Source organism: Emydura macquarii, unplaced genomic scaffold, assembly GCF_026122565.2.
Source record: "Emydura macquarii macquarii isolate MOO-44397 ecotype Brisbane River unplaced genomic scaffold, CSIRO-AGI_Emac_v2 contig_3305, whole genome shotgun sequence".
NCBI classification, from domain to species: domain Eukaryota; kingdom Metazoa; phylum Chordata; order Testudines; family Chelidae; genus Emydura; species Emydura macquarii.
Window position 1 is genome coordinate 2,168,568 of NW_027133442.1, and position 24,793 is coordinate 2,193,360.

At 41.9% G+C, this 24,793-nt stretch overlaps 1 long non-coding RNA gene across 1 annotated transcript; it reads left to right on the forward strand.

Annotated features, from left to right (window-relative positions):
• The first annotated feature begins 3,441 nt into the window (after positions 1 to 3,441).
• On the forward strand, positions 3,442 to 23,988 carry LOC137143246 (uncharacterized). The gene is made up of 3 exons (XR_010917135.1): positions 3,442 to 3,532; positions 7,012 to 7,069; positions 23,721 to 23,988. It is a non-coding gene; the product is annotated as an uncharacterized lncRNA (long non-coding RNA).
• Positions 23,989 to 24,793: the final 805 nt, after the last annotated feature.

Below are 24,793 nucleotides of genomic sequence, written 5' to 3' on the forward strand. Positions count from 1 at the left end.
CTGAAGCCAATGGAACTACATTGCTTTACACCACCTAGGGATCTGGAATTTACCTTTTTAAGGCTCTCTGAAATTTGTCAAGTCATCGGTCCCAATGGGGTCTGATCCAAAGCCCTTTGAAGTCTATGGGGGTCTTTCCATTAATTTTACTGAGTTTTTGATCAGTTCCTGATCTGAAGTGAATGGTTTGAACTATAAAGATAAGAGCCAGAGTCCATGATGCTGGAGTAAGGTGATGTAGCTTGCATCTTCCTCCATCAGTTTGGATCCCAGCTGGGCTGAGAGTCACTCCAAGGAAGGACGGGTACTACTGTTTTCACCACAGAGGTTTTGTTGGAACATTTTATTTTTATTACCCAAAACAGCTTTTCCTCCAAAATATGGAAAAATCTTCATTTTAGTACAAACTTGCCATTTTTAAGCCCCCTTCCAAAAACAACCCAGAAAACAAAGAAACTGAACACTTTTGGGTTTTGTTTTTGTTTTGTTTTTTAAATCAGCTTTTGATGGAAAATTTGGTATTTAAAAAACAGAAATGGGTTTGTGTTTAGCTTTTCTGTGGAAAATCTGAAAAAAATTCTTGTGGGACTTTTAAAAAAAAAAAAAATTAAAATGTTTGAAATTTCCTGTAAAAGAAAATAAGTAGCAGTTTTCAAGCTGCTCATCTGATCAATTCATCTCTTGGCTCTCCAAGCCGCAAGCAATTGCTATGTCAGAGTTATTTGGTGGGCTACGCTAGCTCTATAGGGATCCCCGCTCCTCTGCCGTAGAAGGGAAATTATGGACTACACTTCTTGCAATCTCCCAGTCTTCCACCAAATGAGGAGCCTTCAAAAGGGTTAAAGATAGAGATTCAGCTGCAATTTCTGAATATCCTGGTAATGGCTAGTTTATGAGAGACCTTACTATCATTTTAACCATGGCTTTAGCTCGTAAAATCGTATTGCAATGAACTTCCTGCACACACAGCCAGTGCATGATCCCCCCCATATGTAGTCACTTCTCAGCATTACACGTAGCATGGGACTATTCAGGAATCAGATCTCTACAAAACACTAGCTAAACAAAAGAACTGGTGTGCACAGCAGCTATGGTACAGCCTTCCATAAACAGCTGTCACTGTGCCTCTGCTTACAAAAGATTTACTTGACAGAGTGGAAGTGTGTTGAGAAATATTGTCTATTTAATATGATTAGAAAAATCAAAACGGAAAATCTGACCGGATTGTGGTAGGTAAATCTCATGTACCTGTTTCCGGCCCTCACATTGTGGATTTGCAGAATCATGAGCTTGTTTGCTAAGAATGGACCAGCCTGCGTTATTAGTGGAAGGGTGGGATTGTTGGTGAAACAGGCAAATAAACATGGCCTGTATGCTGAGAATACGAAAACTGAGGGGGGGGAATCGTAGTCAAGCATGGATTTGATAGAGGTCAGTGCAAGAATCGGAAGGCTAGATCTTTGGCTAGCGTAAATCGGTATAGGTCTGTTGAAGTGGATGGAGCCAGGCTGATTTCCGCAGCTGAGGTTATGGCCCAAAGGTTGAAAATTAGTAAAAACAAACACTTTTTTTTTTCTTTTTCTTTTTTTAAGAAATAAGTACCATCAGCTTTGAAGTTTAGACATTTACATCAGGATACAGATTGTGACTTGCCATTGTGTATGCTGCCATCCAGTAGAGCTAGCTGGGAAACTGCTTCCTCATCCCGTGAAAATTTTCAAAATCTAAAAAAGTTTCCTGTCCTGATTTGGGACAAAATCTGTCTTGAAATTTTTTGCAAAACATAAACCCCTCCAAATCAGGCCTGGTAAAGGTTGATTTAAAAATATTTCCTTCTGATTTTGACATTTTTCATCTTTTACTCTGAGGAGCTTTCATTTCGAAATGAAAAGTTGTCTTGAACTGGAAAACCAGAATTGGCCACCTCAAAAATGTTGAAATGTTCTGTTTTGGCAACTTTGAAACCAATCAACTTTTTGTTGTTGTTGAAGAAGGATCAGTTTTGACAAATGTCTGTGAAAAGTTTCCATTTTGATTAATTGGCATTTTTTGGTGGGAAAAAAAACATTTAGTTGAAAACTGCTCTCCAACTCTACTAGCCAGCACAGCTGAGTTGCTGGAGAGAGTGGTAATATGCATAAGGAATAGGGCTGGTACTGATTACTTCCCCTCTTTTTCTCCCTCCCCCTCTCCCCCTTTCTCTCCCCCTTTCCCCCCTCCCCCTCCTGAGCAAGGGGGAAATCAGAAACCAGCTTTTGCTCAATGACAGCCACAATACTAACAGTCCCTGGTCTGCTCCAGGGACAGGGCACCTACATGGACTCAGAGCATGTAGAAAAGCCAAAATCGAGCCCATAGACTGTAAGCATTTCAGGACAGTGGCTATCACTTATGTATATATACCATATTTAGCACAATGGAGCCTGACCTGAGTTGGAAACCTCTTGGCACTACTTTAATAGCAATAATTAATTAAAATGGGAGCTGTGCAAAAAAGTGATTGAATGAAGCTGATTTAAAATGACCATTTCTTTAGAGCATGACACAAGTCAGAACACATTCACAAAATAAAAGGTAACTGAAATGTACTGTTTCATCCAAGTCAAAATGCTTTCTTGAGCTGTATCAGTTTCAGCCACATTTTTGTTGAGATGGTTTTTCAAGGCAAGAGTTCTCTGGTCACTTTGGCTGAGAGCCAAATGGACAGACCGAATCCTGAGCTTTTTTAATCTGAAAACAGCCATTTCCCCATAACTTTGTTTCACAAAAACATTCCAAAAGTTTTGTTTTCATTCTACCGTGGAATGAAAATACATTTTGAAACCTCAAAAGTGTTACAAAATGGAATTTTCATCCTCCAGGCAACTCTAAGCACAAGTCTACTTTTGTACCACCATAGCAACTTGACTTACTTTCTGTGAGCAGAGCAACTGTTATTTCTTGCGCTATTCTCAGTGTATGAATCCTCATGCCTGAAAATAAGAACAGACTCTGTTGTGTATAAAATCCAAGTAGAAGAGTGGACTACACTGCTCATCTTTTAAAATACATTTGCACAAGAACTGATTTATAACTTCGCTTTCTTAAATTGTCTTTTTAGGCAATCGATATGTGCTTTTGTGTGAACCTAACTGAGAAACAAATTCAGCAATTGACAGCTGCTCTGGTTTTGTTGTATTGTAGAATGTAGTTCACAAAAAAACGCAAGAGGTAAATGACTTGAGATGTTTCATTTGCCTTTCTGGCTGAAGAGCGGGTCGTCTCCCCCATGGTGTTGCTTCCCATTCACATCGGTCAGCTGAGCTTTTCTTCTCTTACACTCTGATTTATCTCAATCCTTATGTGCATTTCCCACTTTTGAGACTCAAGGCTGCATTGTTTGTTTATCTGCCTCATTTGTACTGATCTACCTTCTTCAGCTGATGCCATTCCCTGCCAATACTTCTGTGCTACGTACAATAGAGAACATTCACACGGAGTTGGTTACCAGCAAGCTGCTGTGGTTTTGGTCTCCAGGATCTGCTAAAAGAAGGTATTTTTGCAACCTTCGGAGGGGAGGGGGGAATGCCTATTCCTTATATGGAACATTTACCCTTGTGGAAACCACACCCATAGGTGGCTGCTCACATTGCTGATTTCAGTGCTTTTGATTGGGAATAATTTTTGGAGTATTTTTCCCAGGCTCTCTTTTCTATCTGCTCCTGTGTTCAGCAGAAGAAGTGGGACGGTGGGGTGGGTGAAAGCCTTTGTGCACGTGACAGAGAGGAGATCTAACAGTGCATACAGTACAGCAAACACTAAATCTGTGCATGGGGAAAACTCAATTTCTGTGGGAACCATAGCTTTGCAGGACTAGTTTGTGCACTTCAGTTCTCTGCCCAAAAATATTCACTCCTTAGGATAACGTTTGACCCATAAAACTGCTTTAGTGTGCAGGATCATTTCTCACTGGAGAAATCAAAGTGTGACTCTTGCAGTCTGTGATGTGACCAAATAAAAGCCAACATTAAATAATAATAAATATGCAGTAGTGACAATACAAACTGAGGATATGATTTTAAAAATTCCTTGTGCACTGTTAAGGATCCAGTTTTGCTCCCAACAAAATGAATGTTTTGCTTTTTTTATTTACTACCTTTGAAATGATAAAAACAGAGCAGAAGTCAAAGGACTTGATTAAAATCCCTCGTTTTCCTGTTGTACATCCTGTTCCCCTGGGAGATGCAGCCTTGTTTTCACTTTGGGAATTGCAGCTAATCTCTATAAATGGGAATAGAGATCAAGTGACTTGGAAGAAACCTCTCTCTTTCCCTGATCAGACCCGCAGATCACATTCCAATACAGTGGAACCTCCATTTTACGACAACCAGTCTTATAAATGACCAGTTATATAAGCCATCTTTCCCGTCAGGAAAACGTCACATCATAAAAGTCATGTTAATGAAGAACAAGTTGACATCCCTTCTGATGCCTTCAATGCACTGGAAATCACTGTCCAGTGGTTTGAAGGACAAGAAGAAAGCGATGCAGTGTAATTTTGGGGTGTCCAATTTTATGAACTTAATCCCCCACGAGTGAGTAAAATAGGAGTTCTACTGTGCGTGAGGAAACAGCGGTCAGGAAGAACCATTTGGGGAAAGGCTTTTTGTTTTATTTTTTCCATGGGGGTGAGAGGATGGTTAATCCACATTTTCCCCCTCCATTCCTCTCTCTCTTCTCAGTCTATTTAGAGGGTTCTAGACTCATATTTCAAAAACCAAAAGTGAAAATATTTGGGATCCTGCCTCCAAAAGGCATTTTAAACCTAACCCCATGATACTCAGACTGAGGCTTTAATGTGTCTCCTGTGGCTCTTTTCAGCACTTGGTATTAAAACACTGTATGATTTAATTATTAACCATTCAAAGTTATTAACCAATCAGGATGCTTTTACTGTGATCGCGTGTTTCCTTGCTCATAAAGAGCTGTTGACTATATAATACTACAGTAAATGAAACAATGAATTCACACTACTGTGGCACTTTTGGGTAATGTTGATCGCTAATTTGGCTCCTGAATCACTGAGATCTGAGTATCACTTACCTAATCCCAAGGGGCTGATACAGTTCCAAATGATTTCAGTGATACAATGCCCACTGACATCAAAGATCCAGGACCCAGACGAATGGCTGTAATAGCTATTCTAAGAATGATGTCTTTAAGAACCCATAGCTTCTGTCCTATGTATCGCAGACAACCATGAGAGCTAGAACCTTATAGTGAGCATGCACTGGCTGTGTATGAAACCTTACTAATTATCCTCTCCAAATAAACACACAGGTCCCATCCTACAGTTCCTGTGTAAGTCCCATGAGGTTGAATAGGAATTTGCCAATAGGACAGCAGGATTCCTTATCAGTGCAGTGGTATTATTCAAGGAGCTCACAGAAGGAATTACATAAAAAGACTATTAAAGAACTATGGGGACAGTTAAATAATAAACTTATTGCTATTATCATCATTTTATAGCTATGGCATAATGCTAGTAAGCAGAAAACATATCAAAAAAATCTAGGGTGAAATTCAGGTCTGACTGAAGTTAATGCAAGTTTTGTCTTTGATTTCAATTGAGTCAGAATTTCACCCCTAATATTTATGGGCCGGATTGATTCTGATAACGCTTGCTTCGTAGGTTGTGCCACTGAACTCAAAGGGCTCATTTGTGGAATAACTCAACATGAGAAAAGGTGGCAAAATTTGCCCCCCAACAGAGCCGTGGTCTCTGCATCTCATTTGATACACACGTGCAGCTTCAATGAAATCAGCATAGCTAGTAAAGGATTTTAGTGCACACTTCGCTGTGTGTTGCTTTGAGAGAAATCAGTGGCCCTGAAAAAGTCACTTCACCTCTTGGTGCCTCTGTTTCTCCTAGCAACCTTTGTCTGTTTAAAATAGAAACTCTTCGGGGCAGGGACTGTCACTCATTGTGGCCTGATCTTGCAAAGACTAAAGCACGTATTTGTACAGCACCTAGCACAATACGGTTCCAATCTCAGTTGGGCTCTCTAGACATTACTGTCAATAATAACAGCAACATAACAGAAATGGTACTAAGTGATGTAATTCCTTACTCCTTAATGGATTCTCAGTTAATTTAATAAGAAATACTAAGAGTATGATTTGACACCATAGAAGTAGGTGCTACTTTTGCCATTAATTTCAGTAGGATCAGGATCAAGCCCCTAAAGAATCAGTCTAATTCAAAATTAAACATGCCCAGTCTCTGTTAGCATCACATCGATTCTATCTCTTACATCCTTATGTTAGGAACTTCAGCTTGGGGAGAAAAAGCCAACCAGATCAGTAGAATAGTTTGGTTTACTTTTTGTTTATTTTAATAATAGATTGTCCCCTCCATTTTCTCATTTCTCTTTGTCAGAATTAAATACACCAGTTCAGATTACTTTCATATTTGTTTAGTTGTTTTGTCTCATTATATAAACAGCATCATTAATTGAAAATATCACTCGTCATTTTGATACTTTTGTTAGACATTGCTCACATTGCAGTAGGAGAAAAACTTGATTCTCCTCACTTTTATTTTTAAACAGGTTGGGGGGTACACAATAACACTGAACATATTTTGACTTGTCTAAAAGTATTCGTATACAAACTAAAGAGCCTTCTTTAGCAACCAAAAGTCCATATTTCTTCTCCAAGGTTATGAAGCTTGACAAAGCTGAGGGGAAAAATTTGAAAAGATTACTGTAAATACAAACATGCATTTGTGTTATTTTATTTGTAATTGAAGCAAATAAAGAACGAGTACAAGCTTGAAGAGCGTAGCAATCAAATGATTAAAACCTGCAAAATACATGTAGATTGCTGTGTTTGTGTTTAAAAAAAAAACCCAAAACCCTGACTACTGATTGTATTATAACAATATTTTGTTGAAAATAATTCTGTACTGCACATTACGCTGCATTAGTAATTTTGTGACTATTAGTATTTTGTTCTTTTAATCTCTTACAGGAAAAATGAACTGATGTGATTGTAAAATATATCCTGCTTAAGAAAATTGTGTTATGAGGTAAGCTCCTTCTCTCTCTCTCTCTCTCTCTCTCTTTCACTTGTCAATTATAACACATTCAAGAATTTCATTTTGGAGTTTATCAGAGTAATTTTGTCCCAGCGACCCTGCTGTCTAACCCTGTTTGCTGAGTTATGCAGGGTTTGCTGACAAGTTCTACTTGAGTAAATTGTATTTAGACAACAATATATTTCATTCAGGTCTTTTGCAATGACTGGGCCAAGGTCAGTTTTATATTCTACTGAAATCATAAAGTGACACTTGAGATAAACAGAATGTTTACTCTCTCCATGTGAGCTGAAGCTGATATGTAAATTTATCCTTATTCTTTCATCAAATTTGCATTTACCCTCTTAGTCAAACACTACAGGGCTCCAAATCAAACAGCTTTAATGGTGGTCAACTCTTTATGACCGATTGCCATATCAGAGAAAAAGAAACAGCAATTAGATTAAAATGAAAAGAGTAACACAACATAGCAAGCGTCATCCGGTTTGCAATAACTGGATAAACTTTTCATAGAAGTAAATGTGTTTTGATGCTTGACTGCCTGAAAAGCAATTGTTGTATTCTTCTGTTTTTATTATTCTCCCTTTATCTGCTACAAACAGACCATACTCACCTGTCATTATGTTTTCTTTCTGATCAAACAAGCCAAGTGCCACTAAACAGATTCCTTTTTCCCTTTTAAATCTACATGAAAGAAATGGACATGATCCACAACAAAAAATGATCGATTTTCTTATATCTTTAGTACTCAGGGTATAATGGCGAGCATGTAATAATGGTCAGATCTGAAAGTCGAAATAAAAATCCAAACGTAGGTATTCATGTCCAGTTGCTTTTTAATGTAAGATTACCATATGCTAGTAGGCAGTTCAGCAAAGGTCAATTGTTTCCATGAATGACAGGTTTGGTTAGCTCTATGTAGTGCAAATAGGTGCTCAGATACCATGGTGATGGGTGCAGGATAAGAACCTGAATAGAATACAATTGATTGCAAAGGTGAAGCTCTATTAGGTATAGAATTCAGCCATATGCCTTCAGGCAGAGAGAGACAATCGCACACAAAGCAGAACAACAATAGAGATCCACTAACAAAGTGGGAAGATAATTAGTACCTGTGTCACTTCTCCCAGTCTTTGTTCACAAAGAGAAGGATTTCTGAGATATAATATGGATTGTAGGCTACCACGGAGGAGGGTTAAACTGAGACCACACAACTCATGACACATGACTGGTTTAAAGATTGCAACCCCAATCTTCAGAGGAGAATAGATATTACATTAGCTCCCCATGCAATGAAATCCTTTAAATAATTGTTTCCTTTCCTTGTAGCTAATTTTTTTTTTTGAGGGGGGAGCGAACGGGGGATGCAGAGGGTGAATTAAACATTAAACAAGTTCAAAGCAAAGCGAGAGATGAGACAGGCTAGACAATGCGGGGAAAGTGCCATTCTTTCGGGGGCTCCCAGAATCTGCTTCCTATAAGGAATCAAAAATGAAGAATGTTGGCCACAACCCTCGCTAGGTAACTGAAGGTTTTTTACTTGGAATGTCAGACACATTAGTAAAGGCTTGATCCAGCAACACTAACGCCATAATTCACACTATTGATGCAAAAAGACAAGTGTCTATTCCCAACTTCAGGGCTTGTCTTGTATTTAAAAAAAAAGAAAAAAAAAAAGCAGCAAGCGGGGGGGAAGCAGAGGACAGAATTTCCTTTTTTCAGTGTGGCTGTCAAATGGCTATCTAATAGTAGCAGGGCTGTAGGAGAACAGATATCTGCCTCTCTCTCTGGAGCCTGCAAGTATTTCTGCCATTCATGAAGCCAAAGGATGCCACACACATTCTGTTTGTTCAACATAAGCAAACAGATTGTAAACTGGCTGATAATTTTTGTACTGACAATGTCATTTACAGCTGTCAGCCTTTTGTCTGTCATGTTTGCTTTATTCAAATATGAACCAAGTGGACCTCCCTTCCACCGCTTTCTTCTGAATTAAAAGCCCATCAATTCCCTTCCATTCTGTCTTATCTAAAATTCATTGGAGGCCAATCACTTGGATGAATGCTTTGGTGTTTCCATGGAGGCAAGAAGTCTAGTGTGGACTTCAGGGGATTAGGAAGTTTCAGATTTAAAGCCTTGAAGTGCACGTTTCTTTCAGTTCTTTCTTTTGATTGCAGAGGGGTGGGGAGGGAAAACCCAGGAAAATTTCAATATAATTTTATTTTCTGAAAGTGCAAGACCGCTGAAGAAATCTCGTCTTTCGGGGGCGGGGGGGTGTTCGCCTGCGTACCTTACTATTGATCATTAGCCTAAGCACAATTTATGACTGTGATTTTACCAGCTAAGCCACAAGAGTACTGTATTGGCATGCATTCTCTCTCAGCATCTTTAACTGCAACTTACCATAGGCTTGTATAATAAATTCTAACCCATCTTCAGTTAGTTTGATGTGGATCCAGCTGCTTCCCATGGTGCTGCCCGCAGATCTGGAAGCATCTCCCTTTGTTAATAGAGGTCATGGCACTTTGTGTTAAATAATTCACATCAGACTGTCTGTCTGTCTAGAAGCAGCTGCAGATGTTTCCAGTTTGTTTGACCATTGCATGCAGAACTTTAAAATTTCGGAAATACAATGACATCCACACACACAAGTTCATATGCACCTATGTATATTTGTGTGTGTGCACGGGGGGAAGATAAAATATTTTATATATATGGGTCAGATTCCCAGCTGATGTAAATCAGCAACGCTCCATGGAGCTACTCTGCTGAGGATCCAGCCCATGATATTTTTGTGGGCCTATTCCCTGTTTTAGGGTTAAATTTTAAAACCGTGACTAGTAACTTCGGGTGCACAGCTTGAGACCCCTTCAAGGGCCTTGGTTTTTCAGAGAGTATGTGCTTTATGAAAATCAGCCCCTTGGTCAGCATCTCCCATTGGACATGCAAAAATTGAGGCAGCCAAAATCACTAATCACTTTTGCAAATCTTGGTTTTAAGTTTTACCAATAGAAGAATGATGTAAAGAATTCTAAAAATATTTACTTGAAAAGAAACATCAAACACAGTGGCTAGAGCCCTGATTATCCACTGATTTGCACTCTGCAGTCATTTAAGCCAGTGAAGATGAGGTAAAAAACACTACCGGCTCAGAACTGTACTGTTTTGCACTCTCTCTGCACAGATAATTGAGGCCTAAATGTCTGTCTCCCTCTGCACACATAGATATACACAGCATGAAGTCGCACAGTGTGCCCCCGCCCCTCAATACTTGTGATATTGTGTTGCAACACATATGGGCACAAATCTCAGCAAATCTAGAGGCACAAGAGTAACTTGAAATGAGGTTTTCAATAGCTGAGATATAGGGTCAAATACTTTGCAGATACAAACTGGAACGCCTCCGTTGGTGTCACTGGAGCTGCACCAGTTTACATCAGCAGAGAATTGCATCCATACTGCCTCTGTGTATTTTTGAGCCACCTTTTCAGCTTTAATTCTGAAATCCCTTGTTATCTCGGATCATATCAGGCACCTTCATTCCCCAGTTTACTATGCCAGTGGGGAGCAAAAGCAGGTAAAAATAAAACAAGTAGCCTGTGTTTTCATAGCCTTGCCCATTGTATAGTCATGGACATCTCACTCTTGCCAGCCCTGAGAGTTTAAAAATCAGATGCCAAAAAATTCCTGAGATTGGTTTAAAAATCATGAGATTTTTTTTTTTTTTTTTTTAAATGTGGGTGCTTTTTTATTTGCCTTCTGATTTCTGAAGCTTTTTGGGTTACACGTGGGTCACATTTTCAAGCTTTCCTGTACAACCCCAAGGGCCAATCTCTCCGTCTCCTCTTTTAAATTAAGCTGAGATCCTCACATGCCTCGTATCCCCAGACTCACAACCAGATTGCGAGAGTTGGCAACAGTGATGCGTGAAAGACTGCCAGCTCAGACTTATACATGCACTTTGCACAGGGGTAGATAACAGCAAGTCTGCTGTCCAGCTGGGGAGCCACAGGACAGGAACAGGGCAGAGCCAAGAAGCAGCCACACTACACAGCAGACTCATCCGTATGCCCAGATTTGCAGCAGGAAACCCTCCTGCTAGTCAATGTTTCACCAAGCAGAGTTAATTTCCCTTTTTGCTTCATCTACCTCACTCAGAAGGTAGGGCAAGTGTAGGGAAGTCGGGAGCTTCAGAAGTCAAGTTACTCCTCCCGTGGGCTTTTCAGCACCAACAGGGCATGCTCAGGGGAGATTCTGTGCTGTGCCTCCTTGAGGTGCAGTTCAGAACATGCAGCCCAGGGGAAGGGATGTTATCAGGCCCGCCGACAGGGGGGCAAAAGGGGCGATTGCCCAGGGACCCAGCAACTTTAAAAGGGCCAGGGGCCTTTAGGGAGGCTAGCTCCCCATCCCACTTCTTCCGCCTGCAGCCCCACCCCCACTTCACCCCCAGCCCCTCCCCCATTCGGTGCGCTCACCGCCACCTCCCTCCCCCTCCTCTCTTCCACACACCCCCAACCCCGCTCAGCCTCCCCACCACCGTGTCCCTCCTCTCCCTATCCCACTCAGCCCCTCCACCGGTTGCTCGCCGCCTGGTAGAAGGGGTCTGGAAGAGAAGAGGGGGACCGAGCGGGCGGGAGGGGACATGGGGGCAAGTGGGCCGGGTGAGGCCTGGGGTGGAGCAGGGGTAGAGTGTGGGTGGGGCCCATGGCCGTAAACCTCAACCCTCCCTTTCTAGGGAAGTGGGGGCCCTTGACTCTTCTGCCCCAGGGCCTGGAATTGCTGTTGGCACGGTGTAAAAGGGCCAGCGGAGGGGTGAAAAACTTACCTGCTGTTTACTTCATTTATTGTAAACCACTTATTCAGAGCTGATAAGGTGTCTAATGGGGATCTGCATTTAACCCTTAAAAACAGGATCTGTGACCCCTGTGTCACTGTACCAGTTTTATTACACACCTTATGAGCTCATACACTATATACTCCAGCATGTCACCCTGCAAGAGCTACTGCCAGTCTGCCAGAGGCACAGATTCTCCTCCCTTACACTGACAGCACTTCACTTGGGCTGATTACCCCATGGCAGGATGAAGTAACTCCCATTGAAATCAGTGGGCATTACTCACCTCCTGGGAATTGAATCAGTCCCTTTGATCTTATTGAAGGCACTCTAAATTTAAAGAATAGCAAACCCCCCTCTACTCAGAAAACTTAGAGCAATATAACTCACTTTATTACTACAGATGTATATTGTACAGTACCTCGCACAATGGGGCCTTTGATACTAACAGGATAGAAAACATGTAGAGAAAACTTAGGAAGAAAGGGACGATTAGGGAAAAAAAACAAAAAACCTTTGACTCCCCCCTAGAGGGCAGTCAGCTGCTCCAGTGAAAAGTCATTTCCACCAGTTAAACACTCTCTCCAAAAAATAGTACCTCCTTTAATTCTGATAGATAGTCCCTCTGAACATAACCCTCTGTCACGCCGCTCTGGTCTGTGTAGTAACCTTAGCTTGATCAACAAGCCTATTTTATTGATATGTACGATAGGAGCTGAGATCGGGGACCCATTGTGCCAGACACTATAGATACACATAGTAAGAGAACCTCCTTGTCTATACAGGTAAGGCAGACAAAGAATGGGACGGAGGAAAGAGAGGTGACGGGACTTGCTCAGCATTACACAGTCATTCAGTGGCTGTGGTGGGAATGAAGATAGGGCTCCTGACCACCAGTCCAATGCCATATCCACTAGACCATGCTGCTTCCGTCAATTGAAGGCCCAATTTCCTTGGGTTTCTAGAGTGTCCACCTCAATCCAAACTGGTAACCTACTAGCCTTTCCTGCAGCTGTAAATTGAACTGAGAATTGAAATGCAGGCTCTATCAATTCAGCGAGGTCTTTCCTTTGCCCTGTTAATTTATACAGAGCGATTTATTCATCAGTTTAGGTTTGAGTCAATACAGCCTACGTGCATGCACCACACACCCCAAACTAGCAAACAAAACCTCAGCAAACTAAACAAGGTATTTCTCCTGCCATCTGGGAAGGAAGAAAAAGACGGAAATTGTTGATTCATTTTTTAAGTGCTTAAAAGTAGTTCAGATACAAAAGTGATGAGGGGGGTGAATAGATAAATTTAAAACTGTAATTCATTTAGGCAGCACAGGCCAGATCCACCCCTAATGACATCAGTGGGAATGTTTTTATTGACTTCCTTTGGCCATTAACTTGGGAACAAGCCCAGCTTCTGCCCACCTCTCTGCAGCAGTCCAGTACAAGACCTAAGTACCTCTGAAGGGCTTGATCTATTGCCTACTTAAGCTAATGTATCTAAGTGCCTATATCCTATTTTTCCAATCCACAAGTCGTTCTAGGACAGAGACAGTCTGTGACGAGTTACAGGCCAGGAAGAACATAATGGGCCTGAACCTGAGCCAAATTATGGTTCCTTTGTGCTGCTCTGGGCCAAAAAATTGATCTAAGTGGCCACTTGAGGATGCCCTCCCATAGAGGAATGCCCAGCTGTGTGCCCAGAGAAGGAGCTATGGGTGCTCAGAGAAAGGAATATAAGCGAAGTATTGCTGTACTCTGGCAAGTCTCAGCACGTGCAAGAGCTTGGATAGATATAATTTCGAAATAGAAGATCTTTTTAGTGGGGCAGAATTTGGTCTCCAGAATGGCACTGTCTGTTACAGTGTGGTCTAAAGACAGCAGAAGTGAAGCTCAAATGGGAAAACAAACCAGGATTTGCATGTATATTGATGCATCACTTTTGGCTGTTGCTCAAGTTCATCATTTAGTGCGGGTGAACTTCAGAGGCTAGCAAGAGGCCAGTACCCACGTAAATCCAACTGAAACCCTCAAAAGTGTGTTGCAGGGTGGGAGTAGGACTTAAGTGGTGCCATTATCTTGCACTTGTCCTCTGTACAGAGATGAAGCTCATCCTTTAGGGAAAAAAAGCTTGGCTTATGCATTTTGTGTCAAAACCTGCCCCAATGTTGCACTGAAGTAAAGGCCAGGTAAAGCCTGTTACTCTGGAGTCCGAGGAAAGTCTGTCTGTTGCAGGAGACCTAGAACAACCCCCACAGCAGTTCTACAGTTTAGATACATCTGTTACAGTGGGAGAAGAGTCCGTCTCAAAGCAGTGCAGATATCTTTGTGTCATTTTCTCATGTAAATGCCTCCTTTTACCAGTAGTCTGGGAAAATAGGTCTAATCCAACTGTACTGCACATACTGATTGGAAATCTTAGTTCACCTCACTTAACTCCAGATTTACATCTCTGTAACTCCATGGATTACCAGTCAGTTACTTCAGGTTTGCATTAATGTTACTGAGAACAGAATCTGGCACAGTGACCTCAACTGGATTTCCAGGAGCATATCAGACAGCAGTGTTTGCTCACTGTTTCCACTAAAAAGATCATCCAAAATCCCTTGAAGCCAAAGGAAAGACTCCCGTTGACTTCAATAGGCTTTGGGTTAGGCCCTGAGTGCAATAATATACAGATCATTTAATAAATAACTGTCCACATTTAAAAGACTCTTTTCCACTGAAGGTTTTTTCTCTTAAAAAAATATTTGGCTTCATTTCTCCAGCAACTCAACCACATATTGGACTAAACGATTCTGAAACTTTACTAAAACCGGTTGATAGTTATTTCAGCCAATTCATTCATTCCCCTGTGTGAAATGATGCTCAGATACCACAGCAATAAGTGCCATAAAAATGCTTATAACCCAAAACAAAAGTACATAAGTTTTAAAAAAAACCCAGTCCCTCAGGCGTTGCCAACTGGAAAGGCTAGCAGTGTGGCCACATGTCATGCAATACAACACGTACAATGTAAACATACCATTCATGTCCACTACTAGGATATTTACGACATATTCTACAGTTGTCATGTCAACACCAAGCAACTGCAACATTAAATCATGCTGTCAGTGGGCCAGAACAGTAGCACTATGCAAAATAATTCCAGTTACTGACATGAAATATTACATTGATCATTTCATGACTTTTTTGGCTGTTCCTTGGCTATTGCTTCTTTGCTGCCTTTGGGTTGGTCCTTTTGGAAGAGTCAGAGGCAGGAACAGAATACAAATGACCCGATAAAGATTCCCTTTCAGAAAAATGGGCATAGTTACTGTTATCTTGTCATTACTTTTATTTGAGCGTGATTTGTTGGGCAGGGGAGAAAGGCCTGTGGATTCGGTGACTTATAAAATGGCCTTTCAGACATTGTGGAGCTGTGGTAATAACTGTAGTTAAGATTGTAAGGTATTTACCATGATCAGTCTTATGTAGACTAGGCCCATCCCCATGGAATTTTGTAGCTTTTTGCCTCCCCAATTTTGGGGGTCTACCCAAAATAGAACTATAATTCCCCCCTCCAACACCCTGCCATCTTTCAGGAAAGCAGAGAAGTCAGAAGTGAGTTATAGAACACTGAGGATGTTTTTTACTTTTGGAAAACTCATTGTTCCAACTTTTTCGGTCTAGTGTGTGGAAGCCTCTGCTTCCCTCTAAACGCTGGCCCTCAGTCGATGCTAACACATAAGACTGCTTTTAGTCATTTGGAGCTGAATTTTTTTTTTCCTGAGCTAGATTGTACCTGTAGGCACAACCTATAGCAAGGGGGGGGACTCCATAAACTGCATCACCCTAGGAGAAGTCCCACGAGGCGTGATGGGTGAAATCTTGGCCCCAGTGAAGTCAATGGGTTGTGAGACTGGATCCTAGGTCCAGGTAGCCAATTTAGGAGGATGAAAAGGGTTTTTACTCCCTATTACTGCCTTGCATGGACATTTAGCCCCAATTGGTATCTAGCCTTTAGCTATTAGAGGTCATATTTCTACATGTAGTCTATCTCCCGCGACACACGTTGTGGGTATCGGGACCCATTAATCCCTAAGATTTCCCATCAAAGCAGTGCACGTGTGTCCGCAGAACTTGTAGCCTGCAAGAAAGAAATAGCTAGAGTTCCCCTCATGCCCAAGCTCTTCTGTGGCATCTGACTCTGACTCCAAGTTCCTGTAGCAAAAGAGTTAGGGGTCGGAAAACATACACCTTCAGTGTAGCCTGCAGGTTCCTTGAGGCAAGTATCTGGGGGTGAGATGCTTACAGATTCCTCTAACATGGCCAGCAGAATTTGTAACATCCCTGAGAGAAAGGGTCAGAGTCGACTATGTCAAAGCTTGTGTGTGATCCACTGTAGAGGTTCCAGTCTCTCTTCTGAGTGCCTGCAGGAGACTGCAGCCTTTGCCAAGGTCTGCAAAGTGGTTAACCCTCCCCCCACTGCTTGAAGGAGGTGGCACCACCCACATGTTAGGGAATCTCAGTGTTAGGAAAGGTGACATGAGGAAGCAGAGGAGCTGGTCAATGCTTACTGAGCAAATCTCTGTTCACTGCGGCTCCCAGTCTCAAAAGAGCGCACCAATGTGCTCCTCTGTGAAAGGTAAATTGATGTTCACATTGGCACCTCTAAGGCAAAACTTCTGACTATTTGCCCAGATCGACAAGAGCCAGGCAGTATTCATCGCTATCCCAGGCTCAGCCACCTTTCACCTTCCCAATTCCCCACCCCAATCCAATGAGTGCCAGCTGTACCTCTATTACTATTATTATTACTACTAGCAGAATTGCAGTAGCTCTTATCATGGACCAGGAGCCCATTATACTAGGTGCTGTACAAATCCAGAAAAAAAACTATAATCCCTTCACCTAAGGTACCTGTAGCTGAAGATGCTGGTGGAAGATAAAGAGAGGAGGCTACCCGAAGAAGTACAAAGTATGGCTGATCAAAAATAGTCACAATTCAAAAATGCGAGGAAATTTTTTTGGCAAAATTTCAAATTGGACTGACTGCCCCAAACACAAGAAATTGTTTTGGATGTAATTGTCATGAGATCCACCTTGCCCCAACCCCTCTTTGACCATCTATTGGGATGGCTGAATTTTGGGTTTAATTTTGATGAAAAAGGTTTAATCTAAATTTCAACAGACCCCCCTTCCTCCCTCCCAAAAGAAGAAAAAAAATCACTAATATTTTCTGCAGCGTAGTTTACTAATTTTTCATTCTGCTCTAATCTAAAGAGAAAGGAGGAGGCTGCAAGGCTCTGCTGAGCAGGTTTCAGATACTGAGTGAAATCCTGTCTCTGCTGAAGTCATTAAGAGTTTTGCCATTGACTTCAAGGAGCCCAGGAATTCACCCATAGAATGCCCGAACTCACACTGCAGCATTGCAAGTGATTCATTGCATTGCCCAAGCATAGAATGGGTGGCAGTCCCCTGAATGGTTGGATAGCTCCTGTCTGAGATGGTGCTGTGATCAGGGTACTTTGGACCTTCAGACCTTCCGGCCATGGCTGGCAGACTGTAAAATGTGAAAGGGCCACAAATCTTTCATGCAGCAGCCAACACATTTTTGCATTTGCTTATTAAATTTAGGCAAAATTCACCGAATAGTCATGTTAAAAATGAACAAAATCAAGGTATGATCACAGCAACAAAAATCCGTAATTTAACAAGAAAGTATTACAGTGTAACATTTGGATGAAACAAACAACGTTAATGCAATCATTTTTACTTCCTTGATGAAGTAAGCTATTTTGAAAATATATATGCTTATTGTGCAATCATTTTTCAAACAAAAATATCGAAAAATTGTAGAACAAAAATAACTGATTTGTTTTAGTAAACACCCTTTTGCAAACTGTAATTTTGGTCTAAGAAGTTTTTATATATACAGATTATGTTTTATGTGGCATATGTTGTCCCCGAGCATATTTTTATAAGATGAGAAAGGGGGTTCACCGTCTACACTGTTGAGTGGTACCACTAAGCATTACAGGGCAACTACTGACTGAGCTGGGAATCTGGTCATCATGAGTCACAAGAACTGGAAAATGTTCTCGTTCCTCAATTCTTGAACTGCTCCACAGTAAGCCTGATAGTCTCTCTGTGCTACAATGTTGTCTTCAATAATAGTATATTTTCAAATACTGTGGTCTCACAAATTTCAAGGTGATTTGCTTCATTTGGCTCCAATACACAGCATGCACTGAAGAAAGCAGCAGTAGGTGATGAAAGAGGGAGATTGAGTCAGTGTCCATGTATGACAGTTTGATGGAGTTTTGAGCTTTCCAAGAATGCTGTTTTTGCTGTTGTCTTGGCAAGTTTCAGAGCAGCTCTCTGCCCACAATGCAAGACCATGCATGTCATTTGTGACTCGATAAGCATGAACTGTGGGCTTTTCATAAGCTGTGAGTGTCTTCATGATTCAGGGTGCAAACTCTTTTAGAGCCTGGCAGTTCTGGAGCCACCGCCCCAGGGCACGGGGCTGAAGTTGAATAGGATAATTTCACGGAGGTCTCTGAAAGTCACCAAATCCCTGACTACCATGGCCTCAGTGACAAAATCTTATCCTTAATCATGGACCACCTAATTAAATCACTGTGCAAATCACGATATCCCAGCAAATTCCTCATCTTTGATTGTAATTTGCACCATTGGCAGAGGTGATAAACCTAGCAGGAGGGGAGTTGGGGGATGGACCAGACAGCAAGGTGTAAACCAATTAACAATCTTTTCATGGTATTTCTTTAACACTTTTACTCCAGATTTGGGTTGTTTCAAGTTGATTCATAAAGACTGAAAGCTGAGGCTCAGTTTGAGCTGAGAATTTTGCCCATGTAAAAAGGGAGAGGATTTTGCTGGTTGGTTGCTTGGTTTGAGGGACTTGGAATTGATTCCACAGAGAGTAAATTATGGCAAAATTTGCCTTTTAGAGTTTTAATGATGCAAAGAGCTGCCAGTTCACATGAATGGCCAGATTTTGTCCTTGCACAGCTCCTGTCAATTTCTCTGGCTCTAGAATCACAAAAACATCTGAGGACAGAAGTTGGCCTTAAAAACTTTGGTCAGTTTTGCATGTTGTGTATACTTTGGCTTTCCCTGCAATGGCACTGATAAACAGCTGGCTTCATAGTCCATTACAATTTTCGGTTACCATTTCTGCAGCATGCAAATGACAGTGCTGTGTTGCATTAGTATGGTTATTTACTGCTAATTGCTAAGCTGTCAATCATTATTATATTCTAAGGTGACAGGATTTTTGTTTGCATAGTTTAAGCGTCAGTGTGTCTAATATTAGCATGTGGCTTTTTAAAAAAAGTTATCCATTCTAAAAGGTCCATCATGGAATGAGAGAAGTAAAACATCTCTGGGCTCTTTTGTATGCATAAACTGACACGTATCTGTGAGGACTTTGAAAAACAGCAATATCTGACTGTGAAGCTTGCAAACAAGATCAGAATTCAGACAAAATGTCCCACTCCGGGGTCTCCATAGTATTTTCCTTTGTGTCCTGGCTAAAGGCACAGAGAGGATCACAGACCCCATCCTAGTGTTGTTTACTTTGGGAACAATCAGTAATGTATGAATAATAATGCCACCCTCTGACCATGACTAATTGAATTGCAGCATGCTGCAGAGGCAGTGAGAAAGCTTTGCTAGCTCCTAGTCTATTGGTGTTGTTTTTCAAGTAGCAGCGGACAATGATTGATGCTGATATGCTTTCAAACAAGGATCCTTAAACACCTCCTGTTAGCACGGGTGAACCTGCCATTTGAGTTTCTGTTAAACTGGGGCCTCGATTTTTGAAAAAAGGAAATATCAGACCATTTTGGAGAGTGATTTTTTCATTTACGCTAGAGCTTCTTTATACTGCTCTGTAATTTATACCAACTTTAAGTCTCCTTTATTCTACCAGATGGTGTAATGGTAAATGAGAATCAGGCCCATTTTTTCCAGTAAATGACAAAAGACATGCAGTAGTAAATGACAATCCAGTGTCACAGCACCATTGCTTTGTGTTCCCATCGCAGAGCATTCAGCTTGACAGTGGCCTTGGCTTTCTCCCACTCAATCTAATATAAATTAGATGCAATTAAGGGGTAATAAAATTGTTAATTCATAACCAAGAAGTAGAATACCACAGTATTCCAACAGACCAGTACCATAATAAATCAGTAGGTATGGAAATGTGGGGTAGGGTTGGCTGGGGTGGGGAGTGCTTTGGACTGGTAAACTATGAGTCCTGACCCACTTGTTGAAATTTGGGCAAGATAAGTCATGGGTGAAAGTCATCAACCACTGACATCTGATCAATTAATTTAATTGGTGGTTTCAGGCTACTCCCTAGGGTCTGGTGCCCACATTAGAACATGCAAAATTTCCGCTTTTCCTTCTGATTTGGAATGTGGGTGGGGGAGGGGGAGAAATCGAAACCTCCCCCAGAATGGAAACTCTCCGAATGAATAATAAAACACTGCAGAGCCTTCCAAAAGCTCACTCACATATGGAACATAATACAAAACACACAGGGTGAGATTTTCAACAGCACTGTCCTGATGCTCCTCCAATTGAAGTCTGCTGACCTCAGTGAAGCAGAGATAGGCCCAGTGCTGAGTGCTTTTGAAAACTTCACCTTAGATCATGTTGACTGTTTGGTTTCCATTCATTTGAGGCTGGATTTGAAGCCAATGGCAGTGTTGTCAACTCTCATGATTCCACCATGAGTCTCATGACAATCATAGTTTTTCTTAAATCCCCAGTTCCTGGAGTCAAATGGAGACGTCATGATTTTGGCCTTCATTCTTGAAGAAAAAGTAAGTTTCTAGCCCTCATGGCTGTAGAGAAAGCTCCAAAATGTGGTCCCAGTGCACTCTAAGGGCTCAACTAAAAGGAACACCAAATCTATTGCTTTTACATAAGCTTGTGATTTTAAAGCCAATCTCGTGATTTTTGAACATTTGGGGTTGGCGCTACTGCAATAGTAGTCTTTTCGTTACTTCAATGAGCATTGGATCGGACCCTGAACACAGTCCGAAATAAGTGATTTTTCTTCAAAGTGCAGATGAGGTAAAGTATACAACTATTATACGACTCTTCAGCTCTAACTTTTATTAAGAAGCATTAGCAGAGTGAAGAAATGGAAAGCAAGATTCCAGATCCATAAAGCTTAACCTTGTGACACATGTCACGTGTCAGTTTGATAGAGATTCACATGGGAAAAGCGGACAAGCGTTATCCTGCGCTATCCATTTTTCTGGTGTTGGAGAAATATTTTTAAATCCATTCCCTGACTCTGGCAGGGTTTTATCTCATTGCCAGGTCAGCAGGACCCTTTCCTCTGTTTCCTCACACTGGTTGGTTTCATTCTCCAGCTAAATTAGACCACCCGGCTCTGGAAAAATAGGAGTAAAAAAACACCCTGAAGTTCTAGGTCAAAATAACTTCTTTCCTCTGGTCTCTGCCTAGGCCACAGACTTCTCACTTGAGGGTCTGTATTCAGCATCACCAGTGGATGGTGGGGAGGTGAAAGGGTGCTTCTGCTCTGCCCCTACCAGAAGTTCCAGTTTTGGGACCCTAAAAGGAAGCAGGCAGCCAGACCAGGTCTCAAGTCCACTCTGTACTTGACCTGATGCCTCTTCCTTTACCTCTCTTCACTACTATTTATATTACAGTAGCATCCAGAGGCCTCAAACAGGGATCGGGGCCCCAATGTGCAAGGCACATAGGAAGGGACACTTCCGGCCCCAAAGAGTTTACAATTTAAATAGATCAGGCAGACAAAAGGAGGATTATTACCCTCATTTTAGAGATTGGGAATCAAGGCACAGAGAGATTAAGTGACTTGTCTGAGGTCACACAGGGAGTGTGTGGCAGAGTCAGGATTTGAACCCAGATCTCCTGTCAGACCACTTCTTTAACCACAGAATGATCCTTCATTCCCAGAGCAGAGGATTATTACTAATAAAGAGGAAGAGAGCTAATATTAAGCTATTGTAAAGCAGCAAAAAAGCCATGAATCCCAGAGACCAAAAACATCATCTTAGCCCAGGAGGGAAGAAGATCCCAGTTACAAAATCCCTACTTCCTTACTTTACAGAATTTATTCACATGAGAACATCATTAGAGACAGCACTGAGGCTAGGAGAACCAGGATTGCTGTCTGGCCATAAGGAATGGGTGTGGGAAAGTAGATGGCAGCATCAGAAAGGTAGAAGACTACTTCAGAAGAGCAGAGTGGCAGAAGAGGGTCCATACCTCTCAAACTACAAGGGCCTAAAAGTGTGACAAAGACAGATGAGGAACACAAAACAATTATTGGTGCATGAAATTTAAAATTCTTGGGACAGCCGCCATCTTGGCCACAAGTCTCCACACCATCCCTTTCGTGTACACAGCTCTCTCTATAACCTCAGGCGTGACTTACCCTTGACAGTTATTGTCCATCAGGTGTTGAGAAAAAACCACAGCCCTTAGCGACATAGCTATGCTGACATAATCCCCAGTGTAGACACAGCTATGGCAACGGAAGACTGCTTTCCTTGATGGAGCTAACATCGGTCAGGGAAGTGATGTTCCCACATCTACAGTTCAACCCCATCTGTTGGTGTTGGCTGCATCTATGCTGATATAGTCTCCATAGCATAGTGTGGCATGGGCAGCTTGTTCAGCCCTTTCGTGGGTACTGTGCCCTCTTTGGCTATGACTATGATGTGCCTGGATGGGAGCGGGGGGGGCCAGTTCCGCCTTCTGCCCTGGGCCCCAACCCAGGGACCCTGGGTGGAGTAGTCTCCAAACTGCCCAGTCCGTGATGTACTCCCTTCCCTGGGTTGCCTGTCCTTGGCCTCACTGCTCACAGTCTGCTTCCTGGAAGTGGGTGGGGAGGGGTTCTCCCTCAGGCCTGTGCCTTGGGTCCCTGGCTGTAGCCGGACAGGTACCCCCTCTTGTCTCTAGTATCTTTTGGGGTTGTAGTATGTGGCAGTGGTTGTTCCAAATCCTGTTGCGTCGCAGCGCAGCGCAGCCTTCCAGCTGCCCCCGTCTGCTTGACAGGGAGGCTTTTAACTGCTGGGGCAAGCTCCTTGATTGGCCTCAGCTGGCCTAACTGGCCTAATTGGCCTGGAATAGCCCCAGCTGGATTACCCAGAGAACAGGGATTTGTTGATTCTGGGGCTAATATAGATCCCCTCCACTACTCTCCTGTAGCCATCAGGTCTGGCCCTGTCACAGTAGACATGCCTTCAGTTTCAGGATTCTTTATTTCTGATGTAAATAATTTTCAACAATACAAGCAGGGGCAGGTACCAATTGAGTAGAGGATGGAGGTACCTCTGGGACCAAAAGGAGGAGCACTTGAGAGATATGGGAATGTTATAGGACAGGGCAATGCACTGAATAGCCAGGGGGACACATCGGAAGATTGTGACGCTTAGCTGAGTGTAAGTCTTGTGAATGAGCCTTTTTCCACCCATCAGGCTGGCATGGGATTTTTTTTTACTAGTTCTCAGAGCACAGTTCTGGAGTGTTTTATGAAGTTTAGTGCTTTCACTGGGGGTCCTGCTTCAAAGATTTCATTTTGTTCCAGAATGTGAAGCAAGACACACTTTGCACCCCTTCCAAGTTGGCACCCTCCGCAAGGCCATATCCAATGCCGGCGCTGGGTGAGAATGATATTTTATTTGATTAAAAAAGGCCAGGAAGTCCATTAAAGTCTGTGTAAATCCTTTCTTTATAAATACAACTAAGTGAACTGTTAGTGATTTATTTTCTCTTTCTATATTTGGATTTTCAGAGTGTAGATGCCAACCGCCGGAATCCAGTCCAAAACCCCAAGCACAAGCTCTGTTTATAAGTCAACAAAAGCCGTGTTTATATAATGAAAGCCAAACGAAAATCCTTCTTACTTTGGACCAACTCTAATGGTCATTCTTCAATGGGAGAAAATGTGCTGTGTCAAAGTAGTTTAGTAATCATCACCTTGAATCTTTTTCAAACATTTGCTTCTGGCATTTAAAAAATAAAACACCCAAAAATAGTAGAAGCCACCAACTTATAGCCAGTCCAAAGCGTAATATTACTCATTTAAGAATCCTGACTTCTTTGACTTCTTCCTTATTATTATTATATTTATTCATTTTATACTTATTTATTGACTGGAATTCCACTGAGCAAAGTGCTGTGCAAACATCTGAGACAGTCCCTGCGCCGAGGAGATTACAATAGATAAGACAAACAATAGCAGGGAGCAAGGGAATATTATTATCCCTACTATCAAGGTAGGGGACTGAGGCACAAGAAGATGAAAGTTCACACTTTCTGATGCGCTCAGCGCCCATTTAGACACAAGGTGAAGTGGCCATGTTTTCACAAGTGCTCAATGCCAGAAACCCCCATTGTTCTTCCCGCGAGAGCAGCCCTATTGTGTCCAATTTAGGTTTTCATGGGGGAGGTTCCTGCATATATCAACACAATGAATGGGACAGAGAGCACAGAGAAACCTTAATCCTGCATTAGGAAGATTGCCGCTGTGTGGATACCAAAGAACTCTGTTCTAGAGGGGAATGCACGGTCTGGGTGAAATCTTTGTCCCATTGAAATCAATGGCAAAACTCCCATTGACTTCAATGGTGCCAGGATTTCACCCTTCACTACCAGACTGGCAATTCAACTTTCGTCCATCCTAGCCTTTAGGGCCTTTGTCTGCAAATAAGCAATTGCAGAGAACAAATGTTGGGTGTTCAAGGTACATTTTAAGGATTCTGTTTATCAAATCATGTATCTACTCCAGTTGCTCAAGGATGCTAAGCTCAATTCACTAGCAAGTCCTATAAAAAGAGAGGTAATCTATATGCTCTATATATGATT